This window comes from Ranitomeya imitator, chromosome 9 (assembly GCF_032444005.1).
Source record: "Ranitomeya imitator isolate aRanImi1 chromosome 9, aRanImi1.pri, whole genome shotgun sequence".
Taxonomy (NCBI): domain Eukaryota; kingdom Metazoa; phylum Chordata; class Amphibia; order Anura; family Dendrobatidae; genus Ranitomeya; species Ranitomeya imitator.
The window spans coordinates 141,469,230-141,485,066 of record NC_091290.1 but is presented as its reverse complement, the minus strand read 5'-3'; positions in this window follow the sequence as shown (position 1 = coordinate 141,485,066).

Below are 15,837 nucleotides of genomic sequence, written 5' to 3'. Positions count from 1 at the left end.
CAATTTTCCTTCTGCACGGAGCCGAGGAATTGAAATTAATTAGTATTTGGTGAGCTAATTGGGTTATTTTGCCTTTTAGCCATCTAGTAATATATACATTTGGTTTAGTGCATTCATCTTGTTGGCAGATTATCTATATGCGCTGGATAACGTAACCTTTCGAGGAAAGTACATTCTATACAAAACACTTCTGAAAATCAACCGAAGATGGAAACTATGTATCCTGGCTCTATAGTTTGATCATTTGAATGAATGAGAAAGTAAAAAGTTGTTTTATCCAAATTACGTTTTTAAAGGGGTTGTTCATTGCTTGGAGTCCCCCATGTAATGTAAAACCATCATACACTCACTTCTTACACCGGCGCCACTCAAGCGATGTCTGCCGCTGCTGTATCTGCCATGACTTTGTTATAGCATGTGAGCACTGCAGTCTGTCAATGCTCGCTGATGGGCTGCAGCGCTCACACTTCCGGAACTCTGTCTGAACTACCCAGGGAGACCTATTATAGGGATGAGAGTGGACCGTCTGAGGGACCAGATGACAGAACAGTCAGCAGTGCATACTATGAGGATTCACAAGTCTGCAATCACATTGACTGCCTGCAGACATGAACACCAAGCCTGGACAATCCCTTTAAGGAAAGTGTTCAGTACAGCCCTTGTAGACCTCAGAATGTTACACATCTTTTCATGGTGGTTGGAGGCTTTGCAGTATTTTTGTGATGTGAGAAAAAGTGAGTAGATGCAAATCAAATTGTTTTGGGGGAAAATTAGACGAATTCGATGAGTTCAGATTTTAAAATCTTCTCTCATCTCTTGGTTGTTTCTGTGGCACATTGTCTCTTTCCATGCTTGCTCAGTGGCTGGGATCTTTCTCTGTCATATATGGTGCGTCTTGTACATTCAAAGCTGAAAGTCAATCAGATCTTTTACATCTCTGTAGGAGAATCTGCAGCTACATCCCCTTCCTCCCCCTCTTCTCTCATCTCCTCTCTCCTTTTCTTTTTTCTCCTCTGCTCTCTCCTCCCTTTTCTTCTATCATCACTCCACTCTCTTCTCCTCTCTCCTCTATGTTCTCTTCTCTGCTCCTCTCTCTACTTTTCTGTATTCTCTCCTCTTTCCTCTGCTCTTCTCTTCCCATCTTGCTTCTTCTTTCTCCTCTATTTACTCTCCTCTCTTCTCCTGCTTCCATCTTCCCCTCCTCTTTCTTCTCCTCCTCCTTTTTCTTCCCTCTTCTCCTTTCATTTCTCTCTTCTAATCCCCCACTCTCTTCTCCTCCTCTCTTCTCTCATTTTATCTCTTTTCTCTCTTCTCTCCTATCTTATCTCCTCCTCTCTCTTCTCTTTTCTCCTTTTTTTTGTCTCCTTTCTCTTCTATCTTCTCCTCTCTCCTCTATCATTTCCTACTCTCTCTTCTCAACTTCTCTCTTCTCCTCCTCTCTCATTTCCTTCTCTCTTCCCTCCTCTTATCTCTTTTCCTCCTCTCGTCTCTCTTCTTCCTCTCTCTTCCACTCCTTTCTCTTCTCCTCCTCTCTCCTCTTATCTCTTTTCCTTCTCTCTCCTCTCCTCCTCTCTTCTCTCTTTTCCTCCTCTCTCTTCCCCTCCTCTATCCTCTCTCTTCCCCTCCTCTATCCCCTCCTTTCTATTCCCCTCCTCTTTCCTCTCCTCCTCCTTTCTCTTCCCCTCCTCTCTCCTCTCCTCCTCCTTTCTCTTCCCCTCCTCTCCTCTCTCCTCTTGCCTCTTCCCCTCCTCTCTTCTCTCCTCTTATCTCTTCCTCTCCTCCTGTCTCTTTCCCTTCTTTCTTCACCTCCTCTCCTCTTATCTCTTTTCCTCCTCTCTCCCCCCTCTCTTCCTCCTCTCTCTTCCCCCTCTCTTCCTCCTCTCTTCCACTCCTTTCGCTTCCCTTCCTCTCTCCTCTATCCCCTCCTCCTTTCTCTTCTCCTCCTCTCTCCTCTTATCTCTTTTCCTTCTCTCTCCTCTTCTCCTCTCTTCTCTCTTTTCCTGCTCTTTCTTCCCCTCCTCTATCCTCTCCTCCTTTCTCTTCCCCTCCTCTATCCTCTCCTCCTTTCTCTTCCCCCTCCTCTCTCCTCTCCTCCTCCATTCTCTTCCCCTCCTCTCTCCTCTCCTCTTGCCTCTTCCCCTCCTCTCTCCTCTCCTCCTGTCTCTTTCCCTTCTTCCTTCCCCTTCTCTTCTCTTATCTCTTTTCCTCCTCTCTCCTCCTCTCTCTTCCTCCTCTCTCCCACTCCTTTCGCTTCCCTTCCTCTCTCCTCTTTTCCTCCTCTCTCCTCTCCGCTCTATTTTCTGTTTACTGTTTTTTCACTTTATGAGTTTTTGATAAACAAAAAGAACTTTTCTGTGGGGGCTGGAAATGGGAATTACAGGCAATCGGAAGGTGCGTAAGATACCACTTACCTCTGATAATATGTTGTAAGGTTTTATATAATCACATGCACTGCTAATTTATGATAAAATACATTTCCTACATTGTAGCGTGAGCATTACTGAGCATTCCGAATAAAGCAAAACGTTCAAGCTCCTTGTTACATTTTTCATCATAGACCCGATTACTCGTCTAGAAATGATTTTTTTTCCTCCTCCTCTCGCTATATGTCGCCTTCAATTCATCTTTTTGCACAATCTCCTCTGATGCCAGACATTTTTTTTATACTATGACTCAGTTAAACTTTTACGTTGGCAAGTTACTAATATAACGAAACAATCAAAATCCGGAAAAATAAATTTGCCGGAACGTTCCGGTCTTTCCAATATTTGCTGTTCATGCTTGGAAATTGTTAATTAACAAGACTGAAACCAGGAAAGATTAAATCCCATCCCACAAATTCAGGTTGTCCTCTTCAGTCCAAAATGTCACCCGTAAACCCATAACGATAAAAGTTACACCGATTACACGTAGAGCTGTTATGTCTCAAGTAGATCTTTTAACCATCGCTAAATCTCGACAGGATTTTCAAGCAGAAATACAGCGCGTGACTGCGCATAGATTCTCAATCTGAAAGAGCCCTGGCGTGGGCACTGGAATATTTTTTTCTTATTCCTTTTTTTTAAAAGAGGCTTAGAGAAGAAAAATCAGATGTATTTTTGATGTATTATCAGGTCAGAAAAAAAAGACAAAAATAAAGCAATTACGGTAGATATCACCGATGCATTTTTTTTCTAATTTTATATATATATATATATATATATATATATATATATATATATATATATTACCGTTCGGTTCCGAAATATTTGACCAGTGACCGAATTTACATGATTTCAGCTCTGCAGGCCTCTATTTTTTTTTTTTTTTACTTAAAATCAAACAACTGAGATACAATTGAAGTGAAGACTTTCTGGTTTAGCTAACAGACTTGAACAAAAATCTCCTGTGAAAGGTTTAGGAATTGAAACCATTTTTCTAAAAAGCCTCCTTATTTCAGGGGCTCAAAAGTAATTGGACACATTATATTTACCATAAAGAAAACATTCATGTTTATTACTTTGTAGCAATGACGTACTGAAGTTTGGAGGCCATGACCGTCACCATCGCTGGTGTCCTCCTGTGTGAGGCTTTGCCGCCTTTTACTGCAGTGACTTCATTTGTTGCTTGTTTTGGGGTCTTTCTACCTTAAGGGGCTGTCTATTACTAGGACAAATGTTTTGCCCCTTTAAAATAGAAAAGTTTATACTCATCTCCCGTGTCATGAGACTTAGATGCTAAGACATCGACTTCCTGGAGAATGATCTTCACTTGGGTCGATGTTCTGAAGGGCTTTTTCTTCACCATTCTAAGAATTCTGTGATCATTCACCACTGCTGTCTTCCGTGGACGTCCAGGCATTTTTGAGTTCCCAAGCTCACCAGTGCATCATTTTATTTCGCAGAATGTACCATACTGTTGATTTGTCCACTCCTAGCATTTCTTCTTTTTCTCTCTGATGGATTTCTTCCTACTTCAGCCTTATGATGGTCTGTTTCTCTTCCACAGAAAGCTCCTTTGTCTGCATGTTGTGGGTTCACAGTAACAGCTTCCAAATGCAAATACCATTCCTGGAATCAGCTCCAGACCTTTTACCTGCTTAATTGAAGATGGATTAACAAGGAAAAGGCCAATGGAGTCTAGCAAAGTGCTTTGGAGATGATTTTCCAATTATCTTTGGTCCATTTAAAAAGAGGCAGCTACATATTAATTCTTAAACCCTTACTCTGGTCAAGTTGTCAATCCTCTCAAATTGAGGCCACGTTCGAACATTCCATAATTATTCAGCATTTTACATCATTGTTTGTAAGTCAAAATTGGAAGTGGGGTAAAAATACAGAAGTGGTGACGTGTTTCTATTATCCAGGGTGATTCACCAGTTTACCTGGACAATTTGTGGTAAATTCTAAAATAGGCGGTCGACCGTATTGAAATTTCGACAGTATATACTTTGGTTCATGAGAAGAGAGAGTGCAATCAACCTATGTGTCAGTGACAAGAAACATCTTAGTTCTGATGGGTGTCGTCGACTTGTCGCCCCGCTGGTCGTCTCCACTACGAGATAGGCTTGTTGCACACCTTTCTGCACATCGGTAGTTTATGTGTAGTGCTTATATTTCACTCCCGCTGAATTAATTCTTCATTTGTTAACATTGTACAGATACAGTTTGGAGTATTGTGTTTTTATTGTGAAAACTTATCGGAAAACTGAGTCCTTAAAGAGGTGCCATAGGGAGTTTCTAAAGAAGCTTAGTGGTCGACATCCACCGTCCAAGCTGTGTGTTGAACCCTTCTTTGATGACAGTCATCTCTAAGGACCAAGATCGCCTGATTTAACACCGGCAGATTTTTTCTTTTGGGGCCATTTGAAGGGTCGGGGGTAAAGTAACAAGCCACGAACATTACAGACACTCAGAGAGAACATACAGTGATAAACTCAAGCTATGACCCCAGACCTGAGGAATACACTCAACAATACGGAATGATGTTCTTGGATGAGAACGAAATTTCAGTTCGATAGATTGTCTCTTTTTTAGATGTTACAGCAATTTTTCTGGGAAAAGTAGCAAGTGAACTGCCCTGTTATTTTTCATCTGAAAGTTCTTGATTTGGCTTACAAATACTGATGTAAAATACTGACCAAATACTGAGGGTGTGAACGTGGCCTCAAGCTGAGAGTTGGCACTTTAAGCACAAATGGATTATAGAACTGGATCTAAAATATGTCTTGGTAAAACTGCTAAACTGCCAAAACTTGTGTCTGTCCAAATCTTTAACTGTGTATATATATATTATTATTATTATACATTTTTATAGCGCCATTTATTCCATGGCGCTTTACATGTGAATACGGGGCAAATATAGACAAATACATTAAACATGAGCAGATAACAAGGCACACGAGTACATAAGGAGGGAGGACCCTGCCCGCGAGGGCTCACAGTCTGCAGGGGGTGGGTGAGGATACACTAGGAGAGGGTAGGGCAGGTTGCGCGGCTGTTCAGTAGGTTGAGGATCACTGCAGGCTGTAGGCTTGTCGGAAGAGGTGGGTCTTCAGGTTCTTTTTGAAGGTTTCTATGTTAGGCGAGAGTCTGATGTGTTGGGGTAGAGAGTTCCAGAGTATGGGGGAAGCACGGGAGAAGTCTTGGATGCGGTTATGGGAAGAAGAGATGAGAGGGGAGTAGAGAAGGAGGTCTTGGGAGGATCGGAGGTCGCGTGTAGGTAGGTACCGGGAGACCATGTCACAGATGTATGGAGGAGACAGGTTGTGGATGGCTTTGTATGTCAGTGTGAGGGTTTTGAACTGGAGTCTCTGGGCGATAGGAAGCCAGTGAAGGGCTTGACACAGGGGAGAGGCTGGGGAATAGCGGGGGGACAGGTGGATTAGTCGGGCAGCAGAGTGTAGGATGGATTGGAGTGGTGCCAGAGTGCTAGAGGGTAGTCCAGAGAGTAGGAGGTTGCAGTAGTCGAGGCGGGAGATGATAAGGGCATGCACTAGCGTTTTTGCAGTGTTGCGGTCAAGGAAAGCACGGATCCGGGAAATATTTTTGAGTTTGAGACGACAGGAGGAGGCAAGGGCTTGGATATGTGGCTTGAAAGAGAGGGCAGAGTCGAGGATCACCCCGAGGCACCGGGCGTGTGGGACTGGGGATAGTGAGCAGCCATTGACATTGATGGATAGGTCTGGTGGAGGGGTAGAGTGAGATGGGGGAAAGATGATGAATTCTGTTTTGTCCATGTTCAGTTGTAGAAAGCGAGCAGAAAAGAAGGCTGAAATGGCAGACAGACAGTGCGGGATTTTGGTGAGCAAGGAGGAGAGGTCAGGTCCGGAGAGGTAGATCTGCGTGTCGTCAGCGTAGAGATGGTACTGCATACCGTGGGATTCTATGAGCTGTCCCAGGCCGAAAGTGTAGATGGAGAAGAGTAGGGGTCCTAGAACAGAGCCTTGAGGAACACCGACTGACAAGGGGCGAAGTGAAGAGGTGGTGTGGGGGAGGGAGACACTGAATGTTCGGTCTGTCAGATATGACGAGATCCAGGAAAGGGCCAAGTCTGTGATGCCGAGGGATGAGAGGATTTGTAGCAAAAGGGAGTGGTCTACAGTGTCAAAGGCAGAAGACAAGTCCAGGAGAAGGAGGACAGAGTAGTGTCGCTTGCTCCTGGCAGTTAGTAGGTCATTGGTGACTTTAGTTAGGGCAGTTTCAGTTGAGTGATGGGAACGGAAGCCTGATTGTAACCGATCAAAGAGGGAGCAGGAGGAGAAGTGGGAGGACAGTTCAAGATGGACATGTTGCTCCAGCAATTTGGAGGCATAAGGGAGAAGAGATATTGGGCGATAGCTAGACACAGAGGATGGGTCGAGGGAGGGCTTTTTGAGGATGGGTGTGATCTTGGCATGCTTGAAGGATGAGGGAAAGACACCTGTTGTGAGTGAGAGGTTGAAGAGGTGTGTTAGGGTTGGGATGAAGACCGTGGAAAGGTTAGGGATGAGGTGGGATGGGAGCGGGTCAAGCGTGCAGGTGGTGAGGTGTGATCTTGACAGGAGGGTGGAGAGCTGATCTTCTGTCATGGTGGAGAAGCTGGTTTTGGAGGAGCAGGGTTGAGCAGCTAAGAGGGGCAGTGGGCGCTGTGGGCCAAAGCTTTCTCTGATCGTATCTTCTGTTTAAAGAAAGAGGTGAAGTCATCAGCAGAAATGAGGGGGGAGGGAGGAGGTGCGGGGGGACGGAGTAGAGAATTGAAAGTGTTGAAAAGCTGTTTAGGGTTGTGGGACAGGGAGGATATGAGGGATGAGAAGTAAGTTTGTTTTGCGGCAGTGAGCGCAGACTTGAAGCTGGCGAGGGACTGCTTGTATGCAGTGAAGTGGTCGGCAGAGTGGGATCGCTTCCATCTCCGCTCAGCAATCCTGGAAGCCCGTCTCAATTCTTTGGTCAGGCTGGTCAGCCAGGGCTGCCTGTATATATATTTATATGTATATATATATGTATATATATTTATATATATTGTAGCGTGGCTAAAGGGTGTCTAATCGATGGGAGATATGTCCCTTATAGATGGCTTGCTACTGTGATGTAACCATAGCTACCTATATGTGTTTCAGGACCTGTGGTGATGTCACAACCACATGTCTGGTCATGTGATGGGTTCTGGGTGTGGTTAGACATATAAAAGAAAGCCTAATGCTTAACACAGAGAGATATGTGTGGAGGTGAAACCCTCCTGAGTGTGTTACGGCTTCAGGACTGAGCCGGATGAACTGGACCCTTGTTTTTCTTTGCCTGACCCAAAGGCTATTTGCTTTCTGTTGTTTTGTCATATGGTTTATGGAGCAATAAACCCAGTGAACTTTAAAGGAACCTGCCTCCTGAGTGTCAGCCGTCGCAGCTGAGTGAGTGGAACCCCTACAATTGGTGGTAGACATGCGAGCAGCGTTCCCAGCGGAGAAGTGAGTTTATTTTTTGAATGTCCTGGGTCAAGGCTGTTGCAAGCCAGCAAGCATTGCCGGAGAAAATGGAGGACTTGCTGAAACACTTGGTCCAGCAGGAGCAAAGGCAGCAAGAGACCAACAGGCTGTTGATGCAGCAGGTACAACAGAGCCAGCAGCAGATGCAGCTTCTGGCAACCGCCATCCAGGGCAAGGCGAGCGCCCCAACCCCAGGTTTGGCTGATGACACCCACGTCCGAAAGACGGTAAGACGCGCATTGCAGAAAATGACTCCCGGGGATGATGTTGAGGCCTTCCTGACGGTGTTTGAGAGGGTCGCTGAGAGGGAAAAACTTCCGCCAGAGCAGTGGGCAGAGGTACTTGCGCCATACCTGACAGGAGTACCCCAGAAGGCGTACTATGATTTGACCTTGCAGGATGCCAAAGAGTATCACAAATTGAAAGCCGAGATTCTCGCACGTTTGGGGGTGACACTGACTGTCAGGGCACAGCGAGTTCACTCCTGGGGCTATCACCGGGACAAACCACCTCGTTCCCAAATGTTTGATCTGTTGCACCTGGTCCAGAAATGGCTGCAGCCAGAGTCATTTACGCCTGCTCAAATGGTAGAACGGGTGATGATGGATCGGTTTGTCCATTCCCTCCCGAGGCCTATACAGACTTGGGTTGCCCAGGGTGATCCCCAGAATGCCGACGAGCTGATCGGACTGGTTGAGAGATACCAAGGGTTGGAAGGCTCCTTCAGGAGGCAGCCCATGCCATACTGGGGGTCCCAGAAGGAAGCTGAGCCCCAAAAAGTGGTGGCGCGTCCAAGGTCACCAAGGGCGGGGGAGGTGGTGCCCAAGGTCCCTACGGGTGATATTGTTTGTTGGAGGTGCCACAAGCCAGGACATATAGCTGCCCGATGTTCCCAGACCACTGAGCAGATGGACTGTAGCATGGGACGCCGTTGTTCATACTATGCGTATCCAGCCTGCAGTGTGAACTCTCCGCCCAACGAGGGACCTCAAGCGTGTCCCGTAAAGGTGAACGGTCGAGCAGTAACGGCACTGTTAGACTCGGGGAGCCTAGTGACCCTGGTGAGGGCCACTTTTCCTCTCCACCTGCTCCCGGGAAAGAAGGTCGGAGTGCGGTGCATACATGGTGATGCAAAGGACTACCCTGTGGCCAGTGTGAACATTGAAACGACATGTGGCACGGAGTCCCACATAGTCGGCGTCGTTCAGGACTTGTTGCACCCTATAATTATTGACCGGGATTTCTGTTTGTTTTGGGATTTGTGGGGGAAAGGTTCTGAGCTCCCTAGCAAGAGTAGGGAACCAGTGAACCCTGGAAGGGTGGTGCCACACCCAGAGTCAGACAGGTTTCCTTTTTGTGTCCTGGCTGGAGATGAGGAGGAAGTGTCCCCTGCATCTGACATTCTGGAGTTAGAGGTATCCGGTGAAAATTTTGGGACTGCCCAACATAGGGACCCCACTCTGAGGGAAGCCTTTAATAATGTCACAGTTATTGACGGGGTGGTACAGGAGCCGGGGGCAGACACAAGATTTCCCCATTTTCTAATGAGCAGGGAGTTGTTGTACCGGGTCACGAAAATAAGGGAGGAGTTGGTAGAGCAGTTGGTAGTGCCGGGTCCATATAGACGGAAGGTGTTGGACATGGCCCATTCACACATCTTGGGTGGACACCTAGGGGTGGAAAAAACGCAGGAACGGGTTGTGCAGAGGTTCTATTGGCCTGGGTGCCACCGGGAAATAGTGAACTATTGCAGGTCCTGCCCTACATGTCAGCTAACTGCTCCCACTCCTCATTTCCGAAACCCCCTTGTGTCACTGCCCATTATTGAGGTGCCATTCGAGAGAATTGCCATGGACTTGGTCGGTCCCTTAGTTAAATCAGCCCGGGGCCATCAGTATATATTAGTCATCCTGGACTATGCCACACGCTATCCTGAGGCAATTCCCTTGAGAAATTCTTCTTCAAAGAGTATAGCTCGCGAGTTGGTCCATGTCTTTTCCCGGACAGGTCTGCCGAAGGAGATCCTGACTGACCAAGGGACACCTTTCATGAGCAAGGTGATGAGGGAACTATGCAAAGCCCTGAAAATCTCCCAGTTGAGGACCTCGGTGTACCATCCCCAGTCAGATGGCCTTGTTGAGAGATTTAACAAGACACTGAAGAGCATGCTGAGAAAAGCTATAGAGAAAGACGGTAGAGACTGGGATTGTCTCTTACCCTATTTGATGTTTTCCATTCGTGAAGTTCCACAGGCCTCCACAGGTTTCTCACCGTTTGAGCTTCTGTATGGCCGACATCCACGAGGACTCCTGGATATAGCCAAGGAAACCTGGGAAGCCGAAGTCACGCCCCACAGAAGCGTCATTGAGCATGTGGCCCTGATGCAGCAGAGGATTGCAAAGGTGATGCCTATCGTGAAAGAACACCTTCTCCAAGCACAAGAAGCTCAGGCCAGGGTCTACAACCGGTCTGCAAGAGTGAGGCAATTCAATCCGGGAGACCGAGTTCTTGTGTTAGTTCCGACAGTGGAAAGCAAGTTCTTGGCCAAATGGCAAGGGCCATATGAGGTTGTCGAGAAACTTGGTGAAGTAAACTATAAAATTCACCAACCAGGAAGACGGAAACCATTCCAAGTATACCATGTCAACCTTATCAAGCCGTGGCAAGATAGAGAGCCAACAGTAACTCCATCGTTGTTAAGCAACCCAGAAGATGAGGTTGGAGCGGTTACTATAGCGGAGACGCTATCGGAGTCCCAGAAACAGCAATGCCGGGAGTTACTCCAGAAAAACAGGGACCTGTTTTCCGAGTAGCCTGGGTACACGAAGGTCATAGAGCATGAGGTCCTGACAGAGCCCCATGTGCGCGTGAACGTAAAGCCCTATAGAATTCCTGAGGCCCGTCGAGAAATAGTCTCCAAGGAAGTGGAGCGTATGTTGAAGCTTGGAGTCATTGAGGAATCCAAGAGCGGTTGGTCGAGCCCAATTGTCCTGGTCCCAAAACCTGATGGGGAGTGGAGATTTTGCAACGACTATAGGAAGTTGAATGAGGTCTCTAAGTTCGACGCATATCCCATGCCCCGCGTTGATGAGCTCATCGAAAGGCTTGGGCCCGCCAGGTACATAACCACCTTGGATTTGACGAAGGGGTATTGGCAGATCCCCATGGCACAGGAAGCCAAGGAGAAGACGGCGTTTTCTACACCAGATGGGTGCTTCCAGTATGTCCGGATGCCATTTGGCCTACAGGGAGCTCCGGCCACCTTCCAAAGGGCTATGGATAGAGTCCTTGCACCCCACAAGGCATACGCTGCTGTGTACCTAGATGATATCGTCATCTTTAGCCCGGACTGGGAGAGTCATCTGGAGAAAGTCCAAGCGGTGTTTGATGCTATAAGAGAGGCCGGATTTACAATAAACCCGAAGAAGTGTGCATTGGGTAAAGAAGAAGCTAAGTACCTTGGATACATAGTGGGTCATGGAGAAATAAAACCCCAAATCAGTAAAGTGGAGGCAATTCAAACATGGCCAAAACCAGTTTCCAAGAAGCAAGTTAAAGCCTTCCTGGGAATCGTGGGATATTACAGGAGGTTCATCCCAAACTTCGCCACAATGGCGGCGCCTCTGACTGACCTGCTAAAAGGGACAAAATCAGTAATGGTTAAGTGGTCCGAAGAAACAGATTCAGCCTTCCAAGAAATGAAAGAGGCTTTATGTAAGCAACCCGTTCTGATGGCCCCAAACTTCAAGAAAGAGTTTATTCTTCAAACAGATGCCTCAGATGTTGGGGTGGGAGCAGTCCTTTCCCAAGAACTACATGGAGAGGAGCATCCTGTTCTCTATCTGAGTAGGATCGTCTGAAAAGAACTACTCAGTCGTTGAAAAGGAGTGCTTGGCCATAAAATGGGCAGTCGACACATTACGATACTATTTGCTGGGACGTAAATTTAGACTGATATCCGACCATGCCCCACTTAGGTGGATGAGGGAAACGAAGGGTAGAAATGCTAGGGTCACCCGTTGGTTCTTAGCCCTGCAGGACTTCTGTTTCCATGTGGAACATAGGGCCGGAAAGCTGCACGGTAATGCTGATGCCCTGTCAAGAATCCCTTGTCTAGTGGGAGAAAGTGCCAAGCCCCACGGCTTTAGGCAGAGGGGGGAGGTATGTAGCGTGGCTAAAGGGTGTCTAATCGATGGGAGATATGTCCCTTATAGATGGCTTGCTACTGTGATGTAACCATAGCTACCTATATGTGTTTCAGGACCTGTGGTGATGTCACAACCACATGTCTGGTCATGTGATGGGTTCTGGGTGTGGTTAGACATATAAAAGAAAGCCTAATGCTTAACACAGGGAGATATGTGTGGAGGTGAAACCCTCCTGAGTGTGTTACGGCTTCAGGACTGAGCCGGATGAACTGGACCCTTGTTTTTCTTTGCCTGACCCAAAGGCTATTTGCTTTCTGTTGTTTTGTCATATGGTTTATGGAGCAATAAACCCAGTGAACTTTAAAGGAACCTGCCTCCTGAGTGTCAGCCGTCGCAGCTGAGTGAGTGGAGCCCCTACAATATATATATATATATATATATATATATATACACACACACAGTGCCTTTCGAAAGTATTCGGCTCCCTGGAACTTTTCAACCTTTTCCCACATACCATGCTTCAAACATAAAGATACCAAATGTAAGTTTTTGGTGAAGAATCAACAACAAGTGGAACACAATTGTGAAGTTGAACGAAATGTATTGCTTATTTAAAATTTTTGTGGAAATTCAAAAACTGAAAAGTGGGGCGTGCAATATTATTCGGCCCCTGTAACTTAATACTTTGTATTATGCTGTATATGTTATTTTTTTGCATATAAGAGGCTCAGAAAAGAGGAAACACATTTTAGCTTATCAACATATGATATGATTAATTATATTATTTTCTTTAGTTATGTTTTACTTTTATTATTTACCGTATATACTCGAGTATAAGCTGAGATTTTCAGCCCATTTTTTGGGGCTGAAAGTCCCCCTCTTGGCTTATACTCGAGTAATACCCAGGGGTCGTAGGTGAGGGGGAGCGGGGGCTGTGTAATAATACTCACCTGCTCCTGGCGCGGTCCCTGAACGTCCCTGCTTCTTCCAGCGCTGCAGCTTCTTCCTGTACTGAGCGGTCACATGGTACCGCTCATTACAGTAATGAATATGCGGCTCCACCTACCATAGAGGTGGAGCCGCATATTCATTACTGTAATGAGCGGTAACTGTATATTGCACAGCCACGTAGTATATTGCCCAGCCACGTAGTATATTGCCCAGCCACGTAGTATATTGCCCAGCCACGTAGTATATTGCCCAGCCACGTAGTATATTGCCCAGCTACGTAGTATATTGCCCAGTCACGTAGTATATTGCCCAGTTACGTAGTATATTGTCCAGTCACGTAGTATATTGCCCAGTCACGTAGTATATTGCCCAGTCACGTAGTATATTGCCCAGTCGCGTAGTATATTGCCCAGTCGCGTAGTATTTTGCCCAGTCACGTAGTATATTGCCCAGCCACGTAGTATATTGCCCAGCCACGTAGTATATTGCCCAGCCACATAGTATATTGCCCAGCCACGTAGTATATTGCCCAGCCACGTAGTATATTGCTCAGCTACGTAGTATATTGCCCAGTCACGTAGTAAATTGCCCAGTCATGTAGTATATTGCCCAGTCACGTAGTATATTGCCCAGCAACGTAGTATATTGCCCAGCCACGTAGTATATTGTCCTGTCACGTAGTATATTGCCCAGTCACGTAGTATATTGCCCAGTCACGTAGTATATTGCCCAGTTACGTAGTATATTGCCCAGTCACATAGTATTTTGCCCAGTCACGTAGTATATTGCTCAGCTACGTAGTATATTGCCCAGTCACATAGTATATTGCCCAGTCACGTAGTATATTGCCCAGTTACGTAGTATATTGCCCAGTCACATAGTATTTTGCCCAGTCACGTAGTATATTGCCCAGCCACGTAGTATATTGTCCTGTCACGTAGTATATTGCCCAGTCACGTAGTATATTGCCCAGTCACGTAGTATATTGCCCAGTCACGTAGTATATTGCCCAGTCACGTAGTATATTGCCCAGTCACGTAGTATATTGCCCAGTCACATAGTATTTTGCCCAGTCACGTAGTATATTGCTCAGCTACGTAGTAAATTGCCCAGTCACGTAGTATATTGCCCAGTCACGTAGTATATTGCCCAGCCACGTAGTATATTGCCCAGCCACGTAGTATATTGCCCAGTCACGTAGTATATTGCCCAGTCACGCAGTATATTGCCCAGCAACGTAGTATATTGCCCAGTCACGTAGTATTTTGCCCAGTCACGTACTATATTGCTCAGCTACGTAGTATATTGCCCAGTCACGTAGTATATTGCCCAGTCACGTAGTATATTGCCCAGTCACGTAGTATTTTGCCCAGTCACGTAGTATATTGCTCAGCTACGTAGTATATTGCCCAGTCACGTAGTAAATTGCCCAGTCACGTAGTATATTGCCCAGCCACGTAGTATATTGCCCAGCCACGTAGTATATTGCCCAGCCACGTAGTATATTGCCCAGTCACATAGTATATTGCCCAGTCACGTAGTATATTGCCCAGCCACGTAGTATATTGCCCAGTTACATAGTATATTGCCTTGTGACGTAGTATATTGCACAACCACGTAGTATATTGCCCAGTCACGTAGTATATTGCCTAGTGACGTAGTATATTGCCCAGTCACGTAGTATATTGCCCAGTTACATAGTATATTGCCTTGTGACGTAGTATATTGCACAACCACATAGTATATTGCCCAGTGACATAGTATACAGCACAGAGCCACGTAGTATATTGGCCAGCAACGTAGTATATTGCCCAGTGACGTAGTATATTGCCCAGTGACGTAGTATACAGCACAGAGCAACGTATTATATTGCCCAGTCACGTAGTATATTGCCCAGCCACGTAGTATATTGCCCAGTCACGTAGTATATTGCCCAGTCACGTAGTATATTGCCCAGCAACGTAGTATATTGCCCAGTTACGTAGTATTTTGCCCAGTCACGTACTATATTGCTGAGCTACGTAGTATATTGCCCAGTCACGTAGTATATTGCCCAGTCACGTAGTATATTGCCCAGTCACGTAGTATTTTGCCAAGTCACGTAGCATATTGCTCAGCTACGTAGTATCTTACCCAGTCACGTAGTAAATTGCCCAGTCACGTAGTATATTGCCCAGTCACGTAGTATATTGCCCAGCCACGTAGTATATTGCCCAGCCACGTAGTATATTGCCCAGTCACGTAGTAAATTGCCCAGTCACGTAGTATATTGCCCAGTCACGTAGTATATTGCCCAGTCACGTAGTATATTGCCCAGTCATGTAGTATATTGCCCAGTCACGTAGTAAATTGCCCAGTCACGTAGTATATTGCCCAGTCACGTAGTATATTGCCCAGTCACGTAGTATATTGCCCAGTTACGTAGTATATTGCCCAGCCACGTAGTATATTGCCCAGTCACGTAGTATATTGCCCAGCCATGTAGTATATTGCCCAGTCACGTAGTATATTGCCCAGTCACGTAGTATATTGCCCAGTCATGTAGTATATTGCCCAGCCACGTAGTATATTGCCCAGTCACGTAGTATATTGCCCAGTCACGTAGTATATTGCCCAGCCACGTAGTATATTGCCCAGTCACGTAGTATATTGCCCAGCCACGTAGTATATTGCCCAGTCACGTAGTATATTGCCCAGTCACGTAGTATATTGCCCAGTCACGTAGTATATTGCCCAGCCATGTAGTATATTGCCCAGCCACGTAGTATATTGCCCAGTCACGTAGTATATTGCCCAGTC